This window comes from Dipodomys merriami, unplaced genomic scaffold, assembly GCF_024711535.1.
Source record: "Dipodomys merriami isolate MVZ:Mamm:240054 unplaced genomic scaffold, mDipMer1.0.p SCAF_86, whole genome shotgun sequence".
NCBI classification, from domain to species: domain Eukaryota; kingdom Metazoa; phylum Chordata; class Mammalia; order Rodentia; family Heteromyidae; genus Dipodomys; species Dipodomys merriami.
In genome coordinates this window covers 975,209-980,766 of record NW_027206468.1, presented here as the reverse complement: position 1 = coordinate 980,766, position 5,558 = coordinate 975,209, and the positions used below count along the sequence as shown (strand labels likewise).

General features: G+C 38.8%; 1 pseudogene; it reads left to right on the top strand.

Moving 5' to 3' along the window:
* The first annotated feature begins 2,721 nt into the window (after positions 1-2,721).
* Positions 2,722-2,820, top strand: LOC138820330 (U6 spliceosomal RNA; annotated as a pseudogene).
* Positions 2,821-5,558: the final 2,738 nt, after the last annotated feature.

Genomic DNA, 5,558 nt, shown 5'->3' with positions numbered 1-5,558 from the left:
TGTTAGTACTTTGAAAGGTTTATATACATTCCCTGGAGTTTCAATTCTGCATATACTTGAACTGATGTCAGCTTATATTTCCATAATTCATTCATCTGAAGTAACAATTTGCAAGACTGGAAAAATGAAGCACCTAGACATGATTTCATTGTCCTCCATTTGGAAGATTAATCTATAGTCAACAAGAAAGTTTAAAAATGGCTTAGAATGTATTCCTAACTACCAGTTTTTATAAATGGCTTTGTACAGTAGTGTGTGATTTTTTATTTTACATGGGATAATATTTTCAACTACCTATAAGTATTGGCAAAAGAAGAAATCTAAAATTTACTACTGTAGAGGAATATGATAGAAATAGAAGACAGATTATATGTTTGTCAAATCTCTGATGAGTACCCATATTCAAGACTTAAAGTCATATTTCTTAGTATGTTAGACATATAGGGAAAACATAAAACACCATATGATAAGGCAACTATTCATGACTTATTAAAATGTACTTATGTGATGAAATTTACTTTATTAGCTAATGTTTTGGTTTGAAATATTGGAGGCTGATCTATTTAACAAATTTTCGAAGGAACCTACTGAAAAACACAAATGGTGTGGGGGGGTACTATTCCTAAACTTTAATGAATGGTTGAACCTGTTTGGCATTAGTGCTGGGTGAATAAATCAACTCTATTGAAACTTGCTCCCTACACTTGAAAGACTAGTAACCTCACTAAATATCATCACTTGTAAAGTGTTATTTTGGCAAAGGTGATTTTTTTTAAAAGTTTTTTTGAAAAGGAATATACTTTCAGCAGATTAAATGTAGGTTATCATTTGTTTGAGAATGACAACATTTTTATACTACAGAGCCAAGTTTACTGAAGTACCAGTGTTTTGAAGCACTAAGGATCTTCTCAATTAATGTTTTTTGAATTATATTTCATCTCTATGTCAAGTATTCCTAGCATTGGTAGACCAATTATGGATCTATCGTTCAGGAACTATTTTTTAGCCTGCTGATACTGGACTGAAATCATTTATTAATCATTAGGAGAAGGGTATTACAAATAATCTTATGACATTTGTGGTCTTTTTCACTCATATGGCATGGTCATCTGAAAATTGAAAGTTTGAATTACTGTACTTTCACATTTTGTGATTTCATCTTGCATTTTAAGTTGCCTTGCATTTCCCAATTGCTCACTGCTAATTCCTGCATTTCAAGGAATTGGGGCCCTGAAATACAAAAAATGAGAAATTGAGATGCGTCTTCAATTACTTTCTCTTGTCATGTTGCATCAGCATAGGTGAGAACTTTTGCCCTAGTTATCTGATGATGCGGACAACTGGGACCTGGGATCCTAGGACCCATGGATAGTGTAGAAGAATAATACCTTTTAGACATCATATCAGCAAAATTTGAGTATAATCGGTAGGAATGCTTCAGAAATATGGAGAAAAACAATTTGGGACCAGCAAGTTAAAACAATAAACAGAGCAGCAGAGTAAAATCCCTTATAGATTAGAGGAAAACAACATTGTTTTTTTTACCATGTGAATTCAGAAGACCAAAAACCCGTAAAAAGTATCACAAGTTTATACCGAAAACATTGCATTGATACTTTTTATATTCTAATATATATTCTAATCCTGATTATTTATATTCCAATCTATTTATTGGAATAATATAAATTCACTTGTCAAATTATCAATTAATTCTAGTAAGATCCACTGTGTGAAATATAAAATCAACACATATAAATATAAAATATATAATTATCTATAAGAAAATATTTTGCATTGTTCTGTTGTGGTTAGGGAATCAAAGGCAACTGTTTTAGAGTATTATTCCATTACCTCTACCTCATTGTTTGGTAGAATTAGAACTAAAGCTTTACCATTCGGGTATGTACAGCTTAGAGGTAAGAGGAAACGCTGTGATTAAAACACTACTAATTTAAGGCTTAATAACGAGGAGAAACATATGGACTTCTCCTGGAGCTATGGAATATATTTGGTGATAGAAAATCAGTGGTGTAAATTCCTGCCTGGTTGGATGGTAATCAGGCCAGTACATTAGGTAATCATGTATATGAACAATTTTTTCACCTTCTTGGCTTTAGCTACTTTTGAAATGGAAGGTACAATAAACAATTATATTTTGATAAAAACCTTCTAGTCTGAAAAGTTCTGTCTGAAATATTCATTTTTCTATGATCCCTTGGAACTAAGATTTATTTTGTTCAAGTAAGACAATTTATACGATCAGGGTAAGATATTCTGGTTGGTCTGATCCTTCATGGAAGAAGGGTAAGGTGTCAGGTAGACATTTGTGCCAATGAGACCGTATTTGGGAAAATTTCAACTGCAGAAGTTTAGAAGTAGCTCTTAAGCAAGGCTTACTTTGAATCTGTTAGCTACACAGAGGAAACTCAGTTGAATAAATAAGTACTTGAAAAAGCCATCCCCTTTGGACCTAGCTAAAAAGGCTTCAAAGTATGATTAAACTAAAATGAAAAAGATTTAAAATAGTCATTGACAAAAAATTACAAATGTGAGCAATCCACTGAACAATATAATTATTTTCCATTATACACAGAATTTTAGGGAAATAAGATCAGTAGCATTGTTAGGAACAATAAGGTTTCCTTGTTACAAACAGGCACCCGAGGATATAATCCTGTATAAATATTGCATCATTAACTACCTAAACTTAGAGGACATTACATGCTTCAGCAGCACATGTACCCAATTTACACCAATACAGAGATTAACATGGCAATTGCAAAGGATGAAATGAAAATCTGTGAATTATTCCAGATTTTTCATTCTTCAGATGCAAGAAATGAAAAACAATTATTAAAAAGTTGATTACAAAATTACAAGTGTAATAATACATGTAATTCATATAAATAAAAGTTAGTTTGACATCATTGCATTAAATCTTCACCTTAGAAAGGCCTTTACATAGCATAATTGTTATAAAACTTTTAAAATTAGACAACATTGTCATTTTATTCCAAAGAAATATACTATAAGGACCTAGTAAAAAAGGAATCTTAAACTGTTTTGGTATGGAATGCAATCTGAAAGGACACATTTATTAATGAACCTATATATTAAAAAACAATGTAGAATTCAAAGTCTTATATCTAGGAAAGAATAAAATAGATTATGGGCATTATACAAACAGAATACAGAATATTTTAAAGTATAATTTTTCACATAAGCACCAGAAATATCTTTAGTTTCTTTAGTACTCATTTCAACAGATAAATTAAAATTATTTCTGAATAAAAAAAGCAAAACTCGAGGGGTTCCAAGATGGTGACGGGGAAGTAGGGGAACGCCACAGGTCTCCCCAACCAAAAAGAGAGTTTGAGTTCGTTTAATCTCCCCCAGAGACCGACAACAACAACAAAATCAACATCCAGAGAAAAACAGGAGTTGAAAAGAAGAATTTCACAACAGAGAAGCTTGAAGACGCCTCCCGCAACGTCTATTGGCCACAAAGCAGCGTGCCAAGCCATGGCCAGCCCAGCCTGGTGGGAGCTGCCGGTGGCCCAGAGACACAGGGAGTTGTCTGCAGATCACCCGCACCAAAGACCCCTGAGGTATCAGTGTCAGACTGGCTGATCCTGACGAATGAAGAAACCTCTGAGCAGGGAAATTACACAAAGATCCCACCCCTTCCCCTCACTCTCCATTGGAGCAGAGAGGCTGCATCCCACCAAAGCCACTCAGCCCCATGGCAGGAACCTCAGAGATACATGAGATGCCCACAGAACACCACAGCAGAAGAATTGAAAGGAACTGGTGCTGATCCAGAGAGCGCAAACAGAGACAAACCCCAGCAATCAGAACCTGCACAGAGGCCCCTCCCCACCCCTCGGGTGGAGGCCGGAGGCCCATCCCGTGGAGCGGACACAAACAGTGTCAATGGAGGCAGTGACAGAAAAGAAACACACAGAGCCACCACCTCTCAGCCTAGCCCACAACCACCTCAATTGAATTCTGACTACAATGGCAACCAACAACCTACATCACACAGAAACAACGAGCTCCAGGGTGAGTACCCCACAGGGGACAGTGTATGCCTCAACGGAAACCAGAGCTGGTGGGAATCCCCAGACCCCCTACCCCAAAACCTGCACCACAGGACCCACTAAAACTAGAAACCTTTCAAGAGCTCCACCAGCCCATGGATCACACTCAGTTGGCCAGGCTAGAACAAGAGAGACCCTGGAAGGAAGCTTCAATGCCCAAGCCTGGAACAGCGCCACTGGGTCAAGACACCCAACGGTGGAAGAAATTTGAACTGTGTACTCCAAGCTGCATAATCTAGGTGGGATACACAGCAGCACAGGTCCAACAGGTGTGCCCAGGCTGGGGTCTAGGACCAGGCCTGGGGATCTGGTGCCTGAGCAACATAACCAACTCCTCCCAACTGAAATCAGAAGCTGAGCATATGCCTCAGCAGAGGGGAGAAAAACAGGGAACTGCACTCCTCGTAATCATGCCTGTGACAGCAAAAGATGCGGGGGGGTTCAGGACAAGAGAAGCCCAAATCCCACAAGAACCTGACCCATGTATTCTAGGCTAGGAATTGAACAACACAGGCCTCGAGCACCCGATAATAGTCAGGAGCTCAGACTGGTAAGGTGCTCAGCAGTACAGTGCTTGTCTTAGGTGAAAGAGACCATGGATCTGAATCCTCAGCAAAACATAAGCAGAAACGGCCAGATGTGGTGCTCTGGGTCAAATGGTAGGGTGCCAGCCCTGAGCTGAAGAGCTGAGGGACAGCACCCAAGGCCAGAGTTCAAGCCCACAAATAGCCAAAAAAAGTAAAACAAAACAAAACATCAGGAGACCATAGCAGACTCCAGAATCTGGGAGAGTACATCCAGCACATCCGAACTTGCCAAGAGCACCTGTAGGAACAAACAGGAGCAGTCTAGACTGCTCAACCCTTCAAAAGGCGGGAACTGCCAGTGATCTACAGCAGAGAGCTGAGAATCCTGTGTGGGTCAGACCAGCAGCTGGAGGTCGGCCCCCAACAGAACCGAGATCAGGTACAGACTCTCTCTACCAGCACAGAAACAGTAACCAAGCAAAGACAGACACCTATTGACCAAAACAAAATTTCAGATTAGTCTGCAATAATGCCTGAATAACCATGAGAAAATCACAGAGAAATATTACAAGATTTATCAACACCTAGGATAGCAAGCTATCTCTAAAGCCAGCAGCAACCCCGGGGAGAGCCCCACTGGGAGCAAAACAGGAATGGAAGACAAACACTACATCCAAGACATGCTGGAGGCAATGACTCAAGAAATAAAGTGAGAAATAGACCAGAATTTGAAAGAACACCAGGTCGAAATACCAAAAGAGGTGCAGGACATCAAACAGGAGATGCATGCAAAAATAGAGGTAGCACACACCTCACTAAGCCATGAGATAAGTGACAAAATAGAGGCAGTACACACCTCATTAAGAGGTGAGATTAGTATTTTGAAAACCAACATTGAATCCATTGACATCAACAATGAGTCCATTTTCCT